The following is a 13,316-nucleotide window of genomic DNA, read 5'->3' on the forward strand; positions in this document are numbered from 1 at the left end:
ACAACCTCACTTTAACAGATGCATTCCAGCTTTAAATAGGGTTCAGGCTGATTCTCCAGAAATTATGCACTGGTAGTGCTCAGGTTTCCCAGCGAGTCAGCGAATTGGGTAGGAAACCCAGCCGTGAGATTCTAATGAGGCTCAGATATTAAAATAGCCTGGTCCTGTTTTATGGAGCAGAGGGTGAGTTTTGAATTCACCCTGTTACCCACCCTCCCAAAACCTGCCTAGAGTTAAAATCGGGGCACTGAAGTAAAATGCCACAAAAGACAGAACAGATGATTCTGCCTGCACTCTCGAGACATAATTTAAAATAAAATTACCGGCCAGGGAGTGTGGAGCTCTGCATATGTGTCAGCGCGCACATGCTGAACTCATTCTTGATGATGCAGCCTGGCAGTAGAAGTCTTGCCAGCTGTGCTTCAAGCTCTGTCGCTGCTGGTTTCAGTCAGATATGCAGCATTATATCGGAGAAAGAAAAAAACATAAGGTTCCTGCACAAGAGAACAGCAGTACACCAGCCACAATGTTGCAACAATCCTATCAGCCTGGCAATTGGAAGACATAAACAAGGTCTGAATAATGGCATTCTTGAGCTCCATTGTGGAAAGTGATAGTGTACTGGTATAATCAACAGGTTGACAGAAAGGAATCAAGCTACATTAACTATACCAAGCCAGTCTACATACTGTGATGGGCCAGATTTTGCAGTAACAGTAACAGTGATGTTAACAGTGCTCACAGGAACCTCCAGTGCAAAAGCCCATCGAAAGTCTATCAGAAATTGCAAGTGCAAGTGGGACGAAGGGCAGGCATAGAAACATAGAAAATAGGTGCAGGAGCAGGCCATTCGGCCCTTCGAGCCTGCACCACCATTCAGTATGATCATTGCTGATCATGCAACTTCAGTACCCCATTCCTGTGTTCTCTCCATACGCCTTCATCCCTTTAGCCGTAAGGGCCACATCTAACTCCCTTTTGAATATATCTAATGAACTGGTCGTGAAAACAGAACCAAAGTAATTGTTCAATTGATCTGCCATTTCTTTGTTCCCCATTATGATTTCAGCTGATTCTGACTGCAATGGACCTACATTTGTCTTCATTAATTGTTTTCTCTTCACATATCTAGCTTTTGTAGTCAGTTTTTATGTTCCCTGCAAGCTTACTCTCATACTCTGTTTTCCCCCTCCTAATTAAACCCTTAGTCGTCCTCTGCTGAATTCTAAATTTCTAAAGTCCTCAGGTTTGCTGCTTTTTCTGGCCAATTTATATACCTCTTCCTTGGATTTAACACTATCCCTAATTTCCCTTGTTAACCACAGTTGAGCCACCTTCCCCATGTTATTTTTACACCAGACAGGGATGTACAATTGTTTGAAGTTCATCCATGTGATCTTTAAATGTCTGCCATTGCCTATCCACCATCAACCCTTTAAGTATCGTTCACCAGTCTATCCTAGCCAATTCACGTCTCATACCTTTAAGTTCAGGACCCTAGTCTCTGAATTAACTGTGTCACTCTCCATCTTAATGAAGAATTCTACCATATTATGGTCACTCTTCCCCAAGGAGCCTCGCACAACAAGACTGCTGATTAATCCTCTCTCATTACACAACACCCAGTCGAGGATGGCCAGCTCTCTCATTGCTTCCTCGACATATTGGTCTAGAAAACCATCCCTTACACACTCCAGGAAATCCTCCTCCACTGTATTGCTACCAGTTTGGTTAGCCCAATCTATATGTAGATTAAAGTCACCCATGATAACTGCTGTACCTTTATTGTATACATTCCTAATTTCCTGTTTGATGCCATCCCCAACCTCACTACTACTATTTGGTGGTCTGTACACAACTCCCACTGGCGCTTTCTGCCCTTTGGTGTTCCGCAGCTCTACCCATACAGATTCCATATCATCCAAGCTGATGTCCTTCCTTACTATTGCATTAATCTCCTCTTTAACCAGCAACGCTACCCCACCTCCTTTTCCTTTCTGTCTATCCTTCCTGAATTTTGAATACCCCTGGATGTTGAGTTCCCAGCCTTGGTCACCCTGGAGCCATGTCTCCATAATCCCAATTACATCATATCCGTTAACAGCTATCTGCGCAGTTAATTCATCCACCTTATTACGAATGCTCCTCGCATTGAGACACAGAGCCTTCAGGCTTGTTTTTTTAACACTCGTTGTCCTTTTAGAATTATGTTGTAATGTGGCATTGTTCATACGCTGTTGACCACAAAATCTGGAGAGCCTCTATGGAGTTGATGAAAGTCAAATTGCATATCAATTACATTCATAGAAACATACAAACATACAAACATAGAAAATAGGTGCAGGAGTAGCCATTCGGCCCTTCGAGACTGGACCACCATTCAAATGATCATGGCTGACTATGCAACTTTAGTACCCCATTCCTGCTTTCTCTCCATACCCCTTGATCCATGTCGCCGTAAGGGCCACATCTAACTCCCTTTTGAAGATATCGAATGAACTGGCCTCAACTACTTTCTGTGGTGGAGAATTCCACAGATTCACAATTCTCTGAGTGAGGAAGTATCTCCTCATCTCGATCCTAACTGGCTTACCCCTTATCTGAAAAGTCAAAATTCACGGGACACCGCACCCACCCCACAGTGTTTAGACTCATTGGAAAGGAAATGTAATTTGGGACTATCTACCGGAAAGTTTGAAATCCTAAAGTGCTTATGGAAGAAATTACGAACTTTAATCAAACTTTGGACTTTTACAAGGCAAATTCAAGTCTGTGGGTGGGCCTAAGGAACTCAAGAAGCCAACTTGATTATTGGAACTGTCTGGGTGTTGTGACTAACGTAAATTGTCTGTAGAAATGGATGCTCAAAAAACTTCTCCACAACAGACATTGACATTACAACAATAACTCCGAGATGGCCAGCCATCGAACTGAACTGAGAAAAGCCATCTTCAACATGAATACAAACAAAGGGCCCACTACAGCCTGTATGCAAAAACCAAGCACAAAAGGACATTGTGATTACCAAGCTAATATTTCCATCAGGAAACAGATTTAGAAGAGAAACCCACCCAAGACATATTAACTTTTAACGAGCCCGCCAAAATATTACAAAGAAATGTCAAGCCCGCCAAATTTAAACAAAGAATTCTGGACTGATTTGGTGTGAAGATTAGGACAAGTCAAACTGTATAACTGGCCCCCCGTTTTAACAGAGGGTATGCCATACTGCGGCAGATGTCATACTATGCGTGTGCCATACTGTGCCTATGTCATGAGAAGAGAGAGAAACCAACACGACAGTTGTAAACTAACTTCCCCAGCCTCCAAGTCCTGAAGTCCAAAAGGAAGGAAGAACATCGCCATCGTGGCAGCAACCGACCACAGCCAACATGGTACCACCGAAAAAACCACCGCGATCGACCAAACTCGAAACAAAACTCCAACAAAAAGAAACCGAAGAATCAAAAGTTTCCAGTCTACAATCTAAGTCCTGACTACCAACAGGTGAAAACATTACCTAAAGAGACTTTGAACCTATTTCTAACGAAGAAAACCAGGTACTTACCCCATAGATCCAAAACGTGCTTTACCGCATCAGCGGACTCAACCTAACTGAAGATTGCACAGTAAGAAGTCTTCTCCGATGTTCGGGGTACAGCAAGCAGAACCGACAGAATTCAACGAACCCCAAAATCGCAAACTACTGCTAAGTGACCAGAAAGGATTGGTAAGCATAATCCCTGCCTGCCCTTGAGTCTAACCTAGCTAGGATTATGTATTGGGAGGTGGGAGGTGTAATTTTTACTGTAACCCCTTTGAATGTGTAATGTATTCTTTATTAGAGTGATTATAAGTTTGACACTGTATTTTCTTGTCTGTAATTAAATCAAAGTTCTTTTCCATCAAACCAGTTGCCCTTTGCACTTTATCACACCCCCTCCCCCATATAAATCCAGAGTCTAGAACCCAAGGGTGTGGGAGCGATTCGAACTGCTCAAGTAGGTCAGAGGTGAACCTGACCCCCGGGACCACCTACCTTACAAAATGGCGACCGCGGCAGGACTCTGGTACAAGGGGTGTGATGCGGAGAGTGCTGGTATAGGGGAAAGAACCAAGATGGAAGAGAGGATTTCCTCCTATGTGTATAAGAAGGCCAATGTCACTAAGGAATGGGTGCTTGGTCTATTGCGCGCTGAGCGTCCAGCAGACGCTGCAGCCCAGTGGACAGCAAGCAAGGATCACAAAGAAGCAGTAGAGAAGGCAGTTTGGTTGGTCTGTCTACAGTAACAGGTCCAACTCCTAGATAAAACCAATTAGACACTACAGGCAGAATTATGGGAATGCGCAGATAATTATCAGGAAAGGGCGATCGCAGAAGAAAGTTTATGGGGAGAACTCCGTAAGCTAAAACAGGAAAGGACCCAACTAATGGAAAGGTTTAAAAACAGTCAGGACGATTTTCAGTGTCAGGTTACCGAGGCCAAAAATAATGAAATGTTACTGCGGAGGAAAACACCCTCCTCACCCTACAAGTAAAAGAGCTCCGGAAAAATTAAAAGATGTGCAAGCAGTGTATAAAGTAGCTAGCACTAATGGGTTTGAATCGGGAGACCACGGTCCCTGCCAGCAACAAATTAAAAGTCTAAATCTTGCTCTGCCCAAGGCAAAAGGCATGGTATGCCTAATAAGCCCGGGTACACCCCAGGTAAACCTGGAAGAGAAGGAGGAAACTGTTCGACCACCATCTGTGGTACCGGTGACTACACTGGTGCAGCAGCAAGAGGGGTGAACGAGTTGCGAGGCAGACAGGGATAGCGAACCACCACCCCCTGTGGCGCCGATTTTCACCTCGGCCTGGCAGCAGGGAGGAGGGGTAGGCGAGCCAGAACAAGGAAGAGTATGATGAGTCTGGGCCCTCCATAGTCCACCACAAGTGCTTCTAACTTGCCTACGAGGTCTTGTCCACTTGCCATATGCGCATCAGCCTCTACTCTTTCACCAGGTCATTTTCTAACTGTCTTTGGACAGTGTGGATTATTGTGTACACATGCCTCCATTGATTTCCCCATTAAAGCTAACTTGAAAAAAGGAGCTTTTAATTAAATAGGATAATGGAACCAGGACCAATGTGCCCAGTCCGGCAACAGAAGTTTGGCCCACCCATCAGTGCCAGGGGTCCAGGGCCCCTGGAAAGTCAGTTTGTGGTCCCCCACACTCCCCAACAGCTTAGGACTATGATAAGCCACCTGGGAAAGCTAACTCCAAAGGGAGACCCCTCGGTTCACTTTATGGAGGTGGAACAGGCAGCGGATATTAATGGGCGCGATGATGCAGAAATAGCAAAGATGCTCCTCCTCTCCCTGGACAGCAAGCTGTATCAGTCCCTCTCTACTGAGAGCAAAAGGGGACAGAGAACACTTGCCGGCATCCAGAAAGACATTTTAGAAGCCATGGGCTGCAATGATTGAAGTCCCTTCTCCAGAATAGAGAAAACGGTGCAGCTCGCAGGAGAAACCCCATAGGCTTTCGCAGACCGACTGTGGCCTGTGTACCAGAACGCCTGTGGTGGGGACCTCGACCGAAATCACTTGAGCCCGGACGAGTTAGCCCACTGGCTCCGTAGCCTAGTAGCTAACAGTCTACCCCGAATAAGAGCCAAAGCTGAGACCTGGTTTGACCCAAGAGATCCCAAGCCACCGAACAGGGAGTGCTTAGGCAACTGACCCTAGCTTACTGAAATGGCAGAGGGACGGAAGAGCACCCTCCAAAGGGAAGGGTCCATGAAATCCAACCTAGCCAGGATAAGAGGGAATGGCGCCACGAGGGGGGGCAACCCCTCCGATACAAAACATATCTGCTTCAGATGCGGAAAAAGTGGGCACTGGAGAAAGGATTGTAGAAATCCTTGGAAGAGTAACGCAGGAAAGAGTTCTCCAGCCCCGGCCAAAAGGGCCGAGACCGATAAGCCAGTCGCTCCCCACTTGTTCGATATCTTCCTAACCGCACTCCAGACCATGTTAGATGGCTCTGGGAAGGTAGCCACCGCCACCGATACAGAAACCCCATCTGCCCCCTCCCAACCAAAACCTGTCCACCTGTGTTCCCTCGAGTATGATGCATGGGGGAGACCGACCATTCAGATGGAAGGAGAAAAGATGCAAGGGACATGCATGCTGGATACCGGTGCCTCAAGCACCCTTGTTTATGCAGCTAACCCCGCCGCCTTACCTCTGTCTAGCGGGGTCCCTTACAACTTGGTGGGTTTCACAGGCACTGAACAGACTTGCTCATTCTCCGTTCCGCTCTCCATTCATTTAGGTACACTCCACACTAAGTGGACTTGTGTCCTGATGAAGTGGGAACAGGAAGGGAGAGAGATCCTGGGGACTGACTTCATCCTAGGCCACGGGATCCTAGTGGATTTAAAAAACCACTGTCTTTGGGGGCCAGTATGTACGGGGCAGGAGAGTAAGGTGATGGTTATCCTAGGAAAATGGGGAAAAGGGATGGTGTGCACCATGAAGCCAAAGAAGGGTTACGACCTTGAATCACTGGTCAGTAACACTCCGATAGAATACCAAGAATATGTGAGAAAAAACCTTGCAGCTTTTGCCACTCACAAACATGACTGTGGGAGAATAAACGGGGTCGAGGTTAGCCTAGATGGGGACCCCATGACCCGACTACAGAAACAGTACAACTTCCCCAGGGAGGCGGAGGCAGACATGGAAACAGCCTTGGATTCTCTGGTTAAACAGGGGGTATTGAGGACAAAAGCTATCCATGTGAACTCTCCATTGTGGCCGGTTAAGAAACCGGACAACTCCTGGAGAGTCACAGTGGACTATCGAGTACTCAACCGTAACATCCCCGCCTGTGCACCCACCGTTGCTGCTGTCGCCGACCTCATTGGAAGTATCCCACTCCTCTGCGACCACCTTCATGGTGCTGGATATTTCCAACGGGTTCTGGTCCATATCTTTAAGAAGGGAAGATCAGTACAAGTTTGCTTTTACCTTTAAAGGACAGCAATACACTTGGAACTGTCTCCCTCAGGGCTTCCACAACAGCCCCAGTATTTTCCATCAGTGTATGGCCAATTGTTTAAAGAGCTTCAGGTCACCCCAGCAGCTAGTACAGTATGTGGATGACCTGCTCCTGTTCACCGATGAGTGGGAGGAGCATGGCCCGCTGCTGGCTGAACTGCTGGAGCTGCTGAAAGAAGAAGGGTTTAAAGTAAACCCCAAGAAGACACAGATCGGCCTGAAAGAAGTAAAATTCCTGGGACTGGTTGTGCACGCTGGGGAAAGGGCCATTGACAAAGCTAGAAGGGAAGCAGTGCAGAAGTTACCCACCCCAAACACTAACAGGAGTAAGATATTTTCTAGGGCTAACCGGGTACTGCAGAGATTTCATTGAGGATTATGCAGCCACTGCAGCCTCTCTGTTCCGACTCCTACACAAGGGAGTGGAGTGGGAATGGGACAAAGGTTGCGAGGCAGCATTTATCCAACTCAAAAAAGACCTGCAGACCGCGCCAGCTCTAGGGGCCATTGATGGGGGTAAAGAGTTTTTCCTGGAGGTAGCAGCCCATGGGGACAGCCTGAGTGCAGTACTGCTCCAAGAGTGGCACGGCCAGCTGAGACCAATGGTCTACTCCTCCAGCATACTCACGGACGTGGAGAAGGGATACTCCAGCTGTGAGAGGCACCCCCTAGCCACTCACTGGGCTGTGAAAAGATCACTGATCTTCACAGGGGGGTCCCCTTTCACACTCTTTACCCACCATACACCCACCCAAATGCTCCTGGACAGGAGAATCAAGGACGGGACAATGAGCAGTGCCCGCATTGCTTGCTGGACCCTGCTCCTCTCTCAAATGGACCTAATGGTAAAGGGTCTCTGCTAGCCAAGACTCGCTGCCAACATGACTTATCCATGGGCAGCCAACTGGTGTTCCGTAGAAGGGGTATGGGAAATTAACATAGGCTTTCGGGCTGGGTTACACCCCACAGGCCGAGAGATCGATGTGGACGGTTCAAGCACAGTATCTGCGGGTGAACGACTCACAGGCTGCAGAGTTTATGACCCCAAGGCAGGCATTGCCCTGGTGATTAAACTCCCCAGTACTGTGAGCGCCCAGCACGCTGAACTGTCTGCGGTGGTGTACGTTGTCACACACCCCGAAGAATTCCCTACCCCATACACGATTTGCTCGGACAGTATGTTCACATGCAATTCGTGTACGGAGTACCTGGCTATCTGGTCCCGTCGCAATTAAGCCCTTACTGGTAAAGATCATGAAAGCCGTAGGGGAGGAAGGGAATATCTATATACATAAGGTGAAGGCACATTCCACCACCGAACCCCGTAGCAAGGGAAACCAGCAGGCTGACATGTTGGCCAAGCAGGGGGCCTGCACGGGAAAGCTCTGGGATCCGTACAACCCAGGACCCATCGCAGCAGTCAGGGGCAGGGTGGGGACGGCAGGGATAGCTTTGCCCCCGGACCTAAAAACGGTTCAGACCCAAGACCCCGTCCTCAAAACTGTCCTGATCACGCTAGCTAAAGGGAAGAGGGTAGACGGCCCGTACAGCACCGCAGTAATTGCCATTAAAAAAGGTATGCTGTTCAGGGGGGAACAATGGGTAGTACCGCAACAACACCGGAAAGAATTCCTCCAGCTGGCCCACGAGGGTCCGGGAGCAGGACACCCCGGACCTGAGACCACTTGGCAACAAGTGGAACAGGCAGGGTGGTGGCCAAGACTCAGGGAAGACGTCCGCGAGTTCTGTGCTAGCTGTCTGGTGTGCGCGGCCAACAACCCCGATCCCCAGAAAAGAAAGGTGTCTATGGGACATATCAGGAAGGTAGAGGGATCCTGGCAGTCGATCCAAATCGATTACATTGGGCCCCTATCCACTGCCCAGGGAGGCTACAAGTACTGCCTAGTCTTGGTGGATGTATTCACAAAATGGGTGGAAGCCTTCCCATGCCGAACAGCCACTGCCCTGGGAACAGCTAGGATCCTGGTCAGGGAAGTGTTCTCCCAATTGTGACTACCACAATACGTGCAGTCTGACCAAGAGAGTCACCTCACTGGGCAGATAATGCAGGAGACCCTTAAGGTGCTCGGCATCAAAGGAAAATGGCATGTCACCCACAACCCGCAGTCATCCGGGGCTGTGGAGCGTTTAAACCACACTATCAAAGAAAGGCTGCACAAAGATTCAGGGAACTCACCAAGGCGTGGGTAGAGGTCCTACCACTGGTCCTCATGGGGATCCGGGCCAGCCAGTCAAAGAGCACGGGGTACTCCCCGTACAAGCTCATGACCGGCAGAGCCATGCGAATCCCCCGCCCATGTGTTAGCCCCGGTACTCACGGAAGGTCAGCTTAGGGAAGCGAGCTGGGACAGCTTTGTCAGGAATCTGTTTGAACACCTCAAATAGATTCACTGGCAGGCTGCTAACAACATGGGAAAACAGCATCGGAGCAACCGACTGCTGCTAGAACCCCGCAAGCACCACGAGTGGGAGATAGGGGACCAGGTTATGGTGAGGAACTACGCTAGAGTAGGGGTCTTTGAGGCACTGTCCATGGGACCGTGCCACATTGTCGACAAGGCAAGCCCCATGGTCTATGCCATAAAACTGCCCCGCCATACAAAGTGGTTCCACATAAATCAGTGCAAACTTTTCAACCCAGGGGCAGCAGCTAAACATAAGGGACAGCCAAAAACTGTAAACCGTACTAAAGACAGGGACCCCCAGCCAACAGCCCCCGACTGTGGAAATCCCTCAGGGGACGTGGCAGACCCACAGACTGTACCTAGAGGGGCGGTGAACTGTGTTACTGGAGGAGCTGTCCCCCCAATCATTTGGGACTCGGAGCCACCCCCAGCAGCCAGAGCCTTAAGAAGGACTCCCCGCACACCATGGCCAAAGACACCGTGGTCACCAGCACTCCAATTTGAATGGTTCGGCCCCGGGAAAGGGATCAGCCGCAAAAAGGTACCTAAGTTCAGAGACCAGCCCGCGAGCAGGGACACCCAGCTGGCAGCATCGGACGACGAGGGACCCCCAGAAGAGATAGCGGTGGACCAGCCGGCAAGTGGGAGTCCCCAGCCTGTAGCCCTCAACCAGACAGAACCCCTAGAGGATGAAACAAATGGTGTGCTGCAACACCGGAGGGGACTTTCCCCCGATAGTGTGGGACTCAGGACCACGTCCGGTCAGGGTACTCCGGGTCCTGCAGTACAGGCCGACTTAATAGTGGCCCCGCTGGACACCCAGAGGCAAAAGAAGAAAGAAAGAAGGCAGGAATCAACCTGGCCACCCGGAGGCGTGGAAGAATCCCTCATTTATGGGTGCTCAGGAGAAAGAACACCGATCGTAACCACCGGGGGTAGCACCCCAGGGGTGGAAGAACTCACCATTTACGCCAACGAGGGAAGATGACCAGGGTGGCTGGGATCTAATTCTACCCGCTACTCCAGCCAGGAAGATTTTACCTACAGGGAGACCTCAGTTCCATGCCCCTGGATACAGATCATCGCTGCCCGAGTCAGTGTTACAGAGGGAAAATGTGTATGTTTGACTTGCAAAGGACAGATTTCCCTGAGAAGATGGTGGTGGCTCAGAAAACTCAGCAAGGATGCATGGGACCAGGAATCGGACTGGGAAAGACTCGGTAATGATACGTACCGCACCATCACCGGGACACGGGGAGGAGTAAAAGTGTGTTGGGACAAATGGTGGGAATCCAAACAAGGAATTTACGTTTGCATGTGGGGATCAGAGAGTATTTGTCCTGCAAGCATATCGATCGCCTTCGCCAGGCAATGGCAAGATGAAGGGGAAGGGATGGGGTGGGATTCTAGCCTACACGGGTCGCGGTCCCACACTCCCCACTCCCAATTAACGCCACCGAACTAAGAGCACACATTAAGAAGCCCCTGCCCATGACTCCGCCAATATGTACAGTAATAGAAAGGTGTCCTATCACCATCAAGGGACCAGAGAACGGATTAGTATTGGTACCGATCGAAAAGGTGTTATACCAGAGGATACATCATGCCGTAGCTTTAGTAATTTTAAACCTTACCGAGGTACACCTACCTGCATGGTGCCCAAAGGAAACAGAGTTGCTATATCAGGCCCTACTTAGAGATATGTTCAAGAAATTTTATGAGTTAGACTTTGGAAATGTAGACAAAGCAGACCTATACACCCTAAACGCTAGGGTCAACATGAGCTCAGGGAGACCTAGAAGGGGAATCATAAACAACGTTTTCACTGCCTACACTACAGGATCCTCTGTAATAAATAGCCTACATGACATAGCACTACAAACACAGATAAACGGTTTAAAGAACCAATTGAGAAAAATCCTGAAACAAGAGAACACAGTAGTAAGTTCAGAACTACACGAGGACCAGGCTATGACTGTCCACCTAAAAGAAATAGTGGCTGAGCTGGAAAAATATGCACAGACAGTGAATGCACTCATACGGGAGGATAGAAACACTTCGGACCAGGCTGCACAGAACGAGGTGTGTGTACTGTATGGGGCATGGTTGTTGGGCGAGGGCCGCAACAACCTGGAGGATTTAAAACAAGATTTAATCCCCTCCTGGATCAGGAATAAGCACCTCGCAGCCCTCAAGCATACAGCAATTCACTAAGCCCGTACCAACTCCACCTAGCCTCTGAAGCCTACCTTGTCCCAGTAGACTGTGGGAAATCTAACCACACCAACATTTTGGCTATGCAATTCCCCCTCTACCCAAACATCTTACCGCTCTGCTAAAAGCTGTAATTATCTCACAGAAACACTTCTACACTCGAACAGAAAACAATTGAGATAGGAAAAAAGATTCTCGAGATCACAATTCCACCTTGGGGGAACCGTTTCAGAAATATAAAAGTCCCAGTCTGGATTCGAATCGCTTCCCACACTTTAGTTATCTGTCAGCTCGCGATTATTCTTTACTTATGGTGTCTCACTTGCCAAGTGAAATGCAGAGGCCATCAGGTCAGGCACCAAAGGGTGCTGTATGCTCCTTGGCTGAAGTTGGGAATCGCGCAGGGAGGGGTGACACCATACCACCATGTTTAATTTGTGTTTGATATTACCTGCTGTAAACTGCAAAATATTGAGTGTTGTAAGAGTGTAACTTAAAATGTGTTTGACTATGCACCTTTATTTTTACTGAACTTAAAGTTGTGTTTGACTGCATACAAAACCGAGTAAAGGAGGGGCATCGTAACCCCTCTGCAGTAACCGAATTGTAGTGATTGTATTCACCTGTGATTTGCATTGCATTGTAAAGGGGGATGCACGTTAATGTTTAGCTAGTATAAATACAGGGAAGGTTGACTCTCGGGATCAGGAATTTTGCTTGCCTTGCATGACACAAGACTGTAGAGTGTCACAGGGGGTACTGAAAGTTCAAAATTCACGGGAACCCCTCCAGTGTTTAGACTTATTAGAAATGAAATTTAATTTGGGACTATCTATCGGAAAGTTTAAAATCCTAAAGTGCTTATGGAAGAAATTACGAACTTTAATCAAACTTTGGACTTTTACAAGGCAAATTCAAGTCTGTAGGCAGGCCTAAGGAACTAAAGAAGCCAACTTGATTATTGGAACTGTCTGGGTGTTGTGACTAACGTAAATTGTCTGTAGAAATGGATGCTCAAAAAACTTCTCCACAACAGACATTGACATTACAACAATAACTCAGAGATGGCCAGCCATCGAACTGAACTGAGAAAAGCTATCTTCAACATGAATACGAACAAAGGGCCCACTACAGCCTGTATGCAAAAAGCAAGCACAAAAGGACATTGCGATTACCAAGCTAATATTTCCATCAGGAAACAGATTTAGAAGAGAAACCCACCCAAGACATATTAACTTTTAACGAGCCCGCCAAAATATTACAAAGAAATGTCAAGCCCGCCAAATTTAAACAAAGAATTCTAGACTGATTTAGTGCGAAGATTAGGACAAGTCAAACCGTATAACTGGCCCCCTGTTTTAACAGAGGGTATGCCATACTGCGGCAGATGTCATACTATGCGTGTGCCATACTGTGCCTATGTCATGAGAAGAGAGAGAAACCAACACGACAGTTGTAAACTAACTTCCCCAGCCTCCAAGTCCTGAAGTCCAAAAGGAAGGAAGAACATCGCCATCGTGGCAGCAACTGTCCACAGCCAACATGGTACCACCGAAAAAACCACCGCGATCGACCAAACTCGAAACAAAACTCCAACAAAAAGAAACCGAAGAATCAAAAGTTTCCA

Source organism: Pristiophorus japonicus, chromosome 11, assembly GCF_044704955.1.
Source record: "Pristiophorus japonicus isolate sPriJap1 chromosome 11, sPriJap1.hap1, whole genome shotgun sequence".
NCBI classification, from domain to species: domain Eukaryota; kingdom Metazoa; phylum Chordata; class Chondrichthyes; family Pristiophoridae; genus Pristiophorus; species Pristiophorus japonicus.